Source organism: Neoarius graeffei, chromosome 7, assembly GCF_027579695.1.
Source record: "Neoarius graeffei isolate fNeoGra1 chromosome 7, fNeoGra1.pri, whole genome shotgun sequence".
In the NCBI taxonomy this organism is placed as follows: domain Eukaryota; kingdom Metazoa; phylum Chordata; class Actinopteri; order Siluriformes; family Ariidae; genus Neoarius; species Neoarius graeffei.
This window is the reverse complement of record NC_083575.1, coordinates 95,598,652-95,608,424: the sequence shown is the minus strand read 5'-3', so window position 1 is coordinate 95,608,424 and position 9,773 is coordinate 95,598,652.

Genomic DNA, 9,773 nt, shown 5'->3' with positions numbered 1-9,773 from the left:
TACACCCTGGACAAGTCACCAGGTCGTCACAGGGCTGACACATAGACACAGACAACCATTCACACTCACGGTCAATTTAGAGTCACCAGTTAACCTAACCTGCATGTCTTTGGACTGTGGGAGCACCCAGAGGAAACCCACGCGGACACGGGGAGAACATGCAAACTCTGCACAGAAAGGCCCTCGCCGGCCATGGGGCTCGAACCCGGAACCTTCTTACTGTGAGGCGACAGCGCTAACAACTACACCACCGTGCCGCCCTACATATTGAAATATCTTGTAGTTTTTCTTTGTTTGTTTTGTTGTTGTTGTTTTTAACCCCTGCTGGCTGAAGGGCCAAAGAGGGATTATGTCATGGCAATGTCCATCTGTCCGTCTGTCTGTCCGTCCATCCCGGGAAGGGTACTCGCCTTCTGAAATCAATTCCTCTCATAATTATTGGAGGAATTTCATGAAACTTGACAGAATTCTTTGTTATATGTCAGTAATATACATATTGCAATTTCGTTCAATTCAGTTGCATTTTACCAGAGTTATGGCATAGTTGCCAGTGGGGGATATTGTGCTCTCAGAGCACTCTTTTTTTTTTCGTCACCCAAGGTGATTTGTTTGTTCATTGAAGTTGAGTCTGAGGACTAGACAAATATTCAGACCCTGATAACTAAAAATACAGACTTGAAGGAGGGTGTACTTTCCCCCATGACTGTAACTCATGATGGTAACAGCAGAATGAATTTAGAAGTTTGCAGAAAAATTCAAGCTGTCAATTTACAGAGAAATGCAGCAAATCTAATTGGAAGAAACTTCTTTATGCAACAAGTGGAGCTACTGTTAGGACTGGGACTGTTTTGGCCTCTAGAGGCCGCTGTTATTTCCTTTTCATGTCATGTTTGTTTTGGCCTCTAGAGGCCGCCACTGTTCCTGTGTTTTGTGTTTGTTTTGATTGCCTGTTTAGTCCTGATTATTTTCACCTGTGTTCAATTTAGTTTGTGTATTTATACCCCCTGAATTCAGTCCTCTTGTCACGGAGTCTTTGTGCTGTTATGTTTATCTCCAGTTTCCTCTGTACCGTGTTCTTTGTTTTGCACTTTGCTTTTCTTTTGGACCTAGTAGTGACTGTGTTTTTGGATCTTCTGAGCTTTGGTATTTTTGCCTTTTCTTTTCTGGTTTTTTGGCTTTTGTTTTGTACTTTTGGATATTTTTTATTTTCCCTTTATCTTCTGAGCTTTTGGATTACTTTTGTTTTTTGCCGTGAATTGTACATATTGTAAATACATTTTTTGATACTTTTCTACTTCTGCCTCACGCCTCTGCACTTGAGTCATCCTAGTGGGGGTTTGCTGGATTATCACACCAGCGAACCAGGTTTGAATCCCAGCAAAACCCTAACAGCTACATTATTGAAAGCATAGTGTAATGTTGACTTTAAGCATTCAGTTTCCTGATCAAGTTCCATTGTTCTCTCCAGAGTGCGTTTGCTCTAATTTCATACCAACATGCTTTGAATTTGTTGACATGCTATTTTTTTGCCCCAATACTCACTGAAAAATAATGTCAGATTTCTACCTTGCAATGTTTGGGGCATATTTTGAAGGAAAGTCAGTGTTTTGGGCTGGTTTGATGCTATGATGCACTCAGGCAGACTGGAACTACTCCTATGAAATCCGCAATCACAACAAGTGTCCTCAGTAACTTTGCTGCTGCACTGGTACCATGATGCTTCAGTGCGTGGGCGAGATCGTATTTTATGGTTTTTGTGTGGTGGGTATACATCTCCACATTTTTTTAGTGTTTGAGATAAAGAAGTAGATTTGGAGAGTCCTCAGACATAGTATTTTGTTAAACTGGGATGTATGGATGTGGTCAGTCCCCCACTCACTTGCTCACTCGAGTTTGTTGATGGTGTAGTGGCTGCTTTATGTCCTGGGGCGCCCTCATGCCTGTGTTAACATCTGGCTCTCCCCTTTTAGTTGTGCTGTCATAGTTAGTCTTGCCAGAGTCCCTGCTTGCACTCAGCGCAAAATGTATACTGTTCTGACTCATCAGGTGACATTGGGCATACCTAATGTAGAGTATATTTTAGTGTCATACTTTTTTGTAATTTTCCTTTTCACTGGGTGTTGCCTCTTCAAGGACTAACGACTTATAAATGTTCTGTACCGAACCATGTTAATCTTATCATGCTTGTTACGTGTGTAGCAGATGTGCGTAGCAGATGTGCATGCAAGCCAGCGATTGGAGAAGAACCAATCAGCTTGAGAGCTGATCACGCTCCTGGAGCATGATCAGGGCATGTATGCAACAGATGTCTCCCTTTTATCTAGTAAACAGTATATATAGATTCAAGAACAAAGGGGTGGTATGAGTGGTGTGCTGAACCCTCATCACTATGTGTCTGTTTCTGCAATAAACCTTCTTTGACTTGCAAAAGGACAAGACTGGTGTTGGTGTTTGTCATTTTTCCATGACAGATCTTGGCATCCCTAGGTGGGCTGCACAACTTCTGTGGTCTTCTGGGTGGCATGCAGACTGGAGGACACCTGTGGAGAAACAAACATTCACCCTCAACCTCAAATTCTTCAGAGAGGAGGCGGTGTGCCCTTTGCCGCACAGAGTTGGGAAATGCTGCAGTCCACCATTAAATAGGTAGGAACCACTAATTCTGTTTGACCTTATTTAAAGTTTACAAAATTAAAGGAGTACTGAAATTACTGATCAGTGAAGTTTAATGTCTGTGTCGTGGCAAAGATGTATCAGTGATGAGTCAATGATCTAGAAACTGGGTTTCTAAGATAGAAGTTCTGGGAACTTCAACCTCTGTGACGGCTGAGGATTAAGTTTCCCATAGTTCTTGAGAAAACAAAGGATTTATACTGATGGGTATATCTTATGGAACTACGGCAAGTTGGTTAAATTAATGAAAGAGGTAGTTTGGCTGTACTGGGTAATGGCGTAAATTGTGATGGGTAGTTGCCAGCAAAAGATGGATCTGCCATCGACTCTCAGTCATTGTGTCCATGACACATTAAATTGTTCCTACATAGATAATAAGAACACAAGGCTCGTCCTATATATACCAGTGTGCTCTCCTTTGTCTACTCTGATCTCTCTCTCTCTCCCTCTCTCTTCGCTTTCTTCTCACACACAGTTGCAAGGCACTGTGTGTGCGTGTCTGTGTGTGTGTGTGCAATTTGCGCTGCGAGAGTGAGATTTCTGGTGTGTGTATATATATATATATATATATATATATATATATATATATATATATATATATATATATAATATTAGTATGTGTGTGATTTGTGCCACAAGAGTGAGAGATTTCTGGTGTGTGTGTATTTCTATTTTCCTCACTAATGCAGCATGGGTGGTGCAAGTTTTATTTCATTATTCTATGCATACAGTTGTAATAAGATTTTCCCTCTGTAACAAGGAGTCATGTAATTTGAAGTAAAATGGGTTTGTGCCATAACAAAGGCACCGAAGATACAATACGACACATGATAAGGCGCTCTGGTTGTTCATATGATAGTCCTAACATAATGTTCATGAGAGTTAATTATGGGGAAGACTCTCTAGCACAGTTTGATATCAGGGTAAAAGAATGTGGGTTTCCCGAAAAGGGAAGTTTTAGTATGAGGCAGCTGGAAGGCTTAAAAAAGGCTTTAGGTAAGAAAGAGAAGGATGAATTAGACAAAAAAAAGAATGAGGCATTTTTAGCAGACTAGAAAGCATTTGGAGAGTGGCAGAGTGAGGCACATAAGAGAGAAAAACGACAGGCAGGGCCCTCATCTGTTTCTCAGTATTCTAAGTTGCAGGCTGATCCTAACCTCAACTCTGCAGCGCCAAGACGATGACCACCACAGTCAGATGATAATGACCCAACACTTCCTGTTACAACACCATCAGTAGCAGAGGGTGGAACCCCAGTCCTCACATTGCCTTAGCCCAGTGCACCTCCCCCACAGGCCCCGGCACAGCGCCCACTCTAACCAGACCTGGCAGAGGTCACAGGTCCACCACCCACATATGAGGACTGCCCCACAACACCTCATCAGAGCAAGCCATCACCACTGATGACAAGGAAACAGAGAAAAGCTAAAAGAGCACGCAGCAGGCTCACATCCAGAGAATGATGGCGACATGGCATTGAACATACCAATGGTGGAAGTGGCAGGGACAGACGGGCCTATGCTGGTTCACTGCCCATGGACTCTGGCAGATATCAAGGAAAGCATGACACACATCCCTAATGTATGTGAAGTGGGAGGAAGGAAGTTTGGGGAAGAGCTGTTGATCTTTTGAAAAGACTTCAGACCTACCATACATGAACTGAGATGCTTACTTATGGCTCAGATGGGCATAGATTGGAGCAAAGTCTCTCAAGAATGCCCAACTGAAGACCTCAGACTTGTGGAGCCCAAGTGGACTCAGGCAAATAATGCAGCATATGTGGGAGCCATTTGCATGCTCAAGACATGCCTAGAACAGACCTTCCCAGTGTGAATGGACATGACAAAGATTGCAATGTATAGGCAAGATGAAAATGAGACTGTGAGTCAGTATTTAGCTCACCTCATAACAGTGCACAATGCCAATTCAGGACTGGAATGCCCTGACCAACTGTCCACAGGCGAAACCCCGGCAACTGCCTGGGAGGCCCACCTCAGGAACAGCTTTCTTAATGGTATGAAGCCTGAGATAGCATCAGCAGTAAAACGCCAATGCATCACATGGGACACTGGCATGCTTAACACTATTGAGTGATATGCTGTCCATGCAGAAAGATGTCTTTGAGAAGGAGAAAGAAGGAAGACAGAGAAAAGGGAGAAGGACTTACATACCGCGGCTCTGGCCATGCTCCAAGGAGGGCAACCTGACACATCAATGCATGGTGCAGAACAACCCTAGAGGCAGATCTGGTAGAGGAAGAGGCAGAGGAAGAGTTAACAGATCTGATCTGGTGTGTTACAACTGTGGGAAGACAGGACACTTTGCAAGAGAGTATATGGCAGAGCAACCTAAAGCTGACTGATGGGCGGGGGAGAAGGATGGAGAGGCAGCTGAGAACAGGGGAGGTAACACAACACGAAACCAATCAGGTAGTTCACATTATACAGGAACATACAACTAAGCCTAATTGCACAGACAACATTAGACAGCTACATGACCTCCAAACACAGCAAGGTGATGAAAATTTATCTTTCCTTAAATATGCAGCCTTCCCATTTACTCAGCTTCCATGCATGCCATTGACAATATGGGGAAATAAGTTTAATTTCCTGGTAGATTCAGGAGCTACCCATTCAGTCATTAAACAGGGAGAATTGCATTTACCATTTGAACTAAGTTCTCGATCAATTTGCAAAATTGGGGCAACAGGCCATTCAGTCGTAGAAAGGTTCTCAAAACCTGTGTCATGTCAGGATGCAGATGGACAGGAGGTGGAGCACTCATTCCTGATCTCCTCTTCCTGTCCAGTTAATTTACTAGGGTAAGATTTAATGTGCAAGTTTGGTTTGGTTCTTACATCATCCCCAGAGAGCATTACAGTGACAAATACCACTTTGACATGTTTTTTACATGAACAAAAGCTCCCTGTTTATGTATGAGTGGAAGCTCTGTCCAGACACTTTGAGGTCATCAACAACTTTGTCACTTGATGCAAACTGAACCACCTGCGCATCAACGCCAGCAAGACAAAGGAGGTGGTGATCAATTTCAGAAGGACGGCTCCTCAAATTGCACCAGTGAACATCCAGGGTTTGGACATTGAGATCGTGGAGGAGTACAAATACCTGGGTGTTCACCTCAACAACAATCTGGACTGGACAAACAACACAGATGTCCTGTACAAGAAGGGCCAAAATTGTCTCCACCTGTTGAGAAGACTGAGGTCTTTTGGTGTGTGCAGGAGACTGCTTAGGACGTTCTATGACTCCGTGGTGGCATCAGCTATTTTCTATGCTGTGGTCTGCTGGGGCTGTGGAAGTTCAGAGAGGGACAGGAAGAAACTTAATAAACTGATCAGAAGGGCTGGCTCAGTCTTGGACTGTCCTCTGGACTCAATTAAGGAGGTGGGTGAGAGGAGGATGTTAAGCTGAGATCAATCATGGATAACCCCTCTCACCCCCTACATGAGGCTGTGGGGGCTTTAAGCAGCTCTTTTAGTAGTAGACTGCTGCACACACGGTGTAAGAAGGAGAGATACCACAGGTCATTCATACCTACTGCTGTCAGACTGTATAACACCCACAACTTATGTAGCACCAATAACCTGTTTGTTGGTTTTATTTGCACTACTTCACCACTACTACCTCTACCTCATCGATGCAATTATTATGTGCAATAATATAGGTCTTAAATAATTTTTTTACATATATATATATATATATATACACACACACACACACACACACAGATACATGCATACATATATATATATATATATATATATATATAAAACACACACTAATATATATATATATATATATATATATATATATATATATATATATACACATATATTAAAAAAAAAAATATATATATATATATATATATACACATATATTAAAAAAAAAATATATATATATATAGTGTGTGTGTTTATATATATATATATATATATATATATATATATATATATATATATATATATATATATATATATATATATATATATACAATCTACCTGTAATGTGCAATTTTTTTTTCCCAAGCCTCTCAATAAGGCAGTATTTCTATACTTTTTCATGGTAGATAATGCAAATAGCCATCTGTATTTAATCTTTCATTTGTCTAATTTTTTATTTCAGTTTTTATTTGTTATCTGTATGACATTTTTTTCTTGCTACTGTAACATGTGAATTTCCCTGATGTGGGATCAATAAAGTGAATCTAATCTAACTAATTTAACTCAATACCTTGTGCAGCACATGACAGAGTTGTAACACATGATGTTGACTATATGGAGCATACAGACCTTCACTGCATGACCCATGTGCATGATGGAAAGGATGCTTCTTATGAGATAGTATGGTTTAAAGGCACCTGCGAGTGAGAACATATTTGCCTTAGAGATTTATACTGGTCAAAAGAATATTGTGCATGTTCTGTTGAATTACAGTGCTAGACATTTGTGCCTGGATTCAATTGGAGGGCATAACCAAATTCCCTAGGTGCTGCCAAAAAGAGGTGTTTGATGTCCCATCACCCACGCCCCACATTTCTTTAGCCAAACCAAAGGCGGTCCCATGGAAGGAGGTGGGATGTTGGCTTCGAGGGTGTGCGAGTAAGAAAGCCTCTGATTGGGTTAGTACAATGGATCCTTCTGTATTTTATAATCCAGAAAAGGATGTCTTTAAACAATCTCTCTCTATGGTAGTACATGTACAATGCAGCGTAGAGCTGTCCACGTGCTCAGTGGGGGCTTTTGCAAGTGTTCCAGGAGACGTCTCCCCAGCCCATGTCCATCCTAGGCTGGTAGAGATTCCACCAGAGCTCTGGGCCACAGGTAAACACAATGTGGGTTAAATGAAGCATGCTGAACCAGTTGTGATAACTCCCAAGTCAGATTTTAGAACTAGACAGACACAATACCCACTAAAGCCAGAGGGCATAGAAGGTGTTAGGCCTGTCTTTGAGTCTCTGTTGCAGGCAGGAGTAATTGTCCCTTGCCTGGACTCACCAGTGTGCACTCCTATATTTCCTGTAAAGAAAGCCAGAAAACCTCCCCAACCTGATGAGTGGCATTTTGTACAAGGTGTACAAGCAGTGAACGCAGCTGTCAGACAGCGTGGACCAGATGTTCTGAACCCCTACACAATTCTAGGTCAAGTGCCACCTGATAGTAGATGATTTTCAGTAGTGGACCTAACGAACGCATTCTTCAGCATTCCAGTACACAGTCAATACTGGTTTGCATTTACATTTGATGGCAAACCTTACACCTTCACATGTCTGTGCCAAGGGTATTGTGAGTCACCCACCATTTATAACCAAATGCTCAAACAGAGCCTGGACTCGTTTCTACTCACTCAGAGCTCTGCCCTACTTCAATACATAGATGATTTGATGGTTTGTGCACCATATAGAGACCAATGTGAGAATGACGCCATAGCATTGCTTGAACACCTAGCCAAGGAAGGCCATAAAGCAAGTTTGTCCAAATTGCAGTTTGTTAAACAAGCGGTTCACTTCTTAGGCCATGACATCTCAGCTGAAGGTAAGAAACTGTCCACAGATAGTCTCAGCAATCCAGAAAATCCCCAAACCTGTAATGAGAACAGGTACTTTCATTTTTGGGTATGTGCTCTTATTGTAGAACATTTATTCCTAACTACTCATTGTTGGAAGCACCCTTTAGAGACATAGTTTACACTACCAATGCAGCTGCTAGCACACCCCTGACATGGACCCTGGAAGCAGAAAAGGCCTTCCAGGATTTGAAACTAGCATTGCAAACCACCCCAACATTAGGTCTGCCAGACCCACTCAAACCTTTTGTTCAAACTGTTGATGAAAAGAATGGCTGTATGACCTCTGTTCTTTTGCAGAAACATGGAGACAGACTTAGGCCAGTAGCCTACTTCTCTGGGAAACTGGACCCTGTGGCAGCAGGTCTTCCCCTCTGCCTCAGAGCTGTAGTAGCAGTTGAAAAGGCTGTGGCAGCCTCCTGAGATCTGGTAGGGTACTCTAAATTGACCTTTTTTGTCCCACATGCAGTCTCCATGCTTCTGCTAGAACAGAAAACTTCACACTTGTCAACACAACAGTGGCTAAGATATAACATGGTCCTGCTTGACATGCTGAACATAACAGTAAAACATTGTACTGTCCTTAACCCCACTACTTTGCTCCCTACAGAGGAGGACAGTGAACCACATGACTGCATGACACTTACTAACCAATTATGTTCCCCTAGGTTGGACCTCAAGGATGAACCACTCACGAATCCAGACATGATTCTGTATGTGGATGGGTCAGCATCATGACACCCAGAAACAGGTAAAAATCAAGTGGGCTATGCTGTAGTTTCAGACAAATAATTAATCACAGTGGGAATTACCTAGTCACTTGTCAGTTCAAGCAGCAGAGCTATATGCCTTGATAGAAGCATGTAAACATGCAACAAGTAAATCAGCCACTATCTACACAGACAGCAGATATGCCTTTGGTGTAGTACATGACTTTGGCACAGTCTGGAAACAGAAACTTCCTGACCAGCTCAGGCACACACATGGCCCACCACAAGCTTGTTTCTGACCTGCTGGATGCTGTCCTACTCCCATCTGCTCTTGTTATATGCAAGTGTGATGCACATACTAACAAATCTGATCCAGTCTCTCTAGGTAATGCACAAGATGATGCAGCAGCAAAACAGGCAGCCACAAGGACCCCAACTTCATTAATGCTTTCAACTAACCCTTCTACACCTACCTTACAGGTTTCTGACCTCCAGCAGCAGGCCACAGCAGAGAAAAAGGCTTTGTGGCAGAAAGAAGGGTGTAGTATTAAAGATGGGGTCTGGGCAAGCCTAGATGGATGACCTTGTCTCCCCAAATACATGTTTCCATATTACACTAAGTTGACACATGGGAAAGACCATGTGTCAAAAGGGGGAATGTTAGCAGCAGTAACAAAACATTGGTTCACTAAAGGATTCTCTAATTACACTCAATTTTTGTCAAAAATGTCTTGTATGTATATAACACAATGTAGGACGAGGACTAAAACTAGAGCAGGCCGCGTAGTTTTGTAGATTTGACCATCTA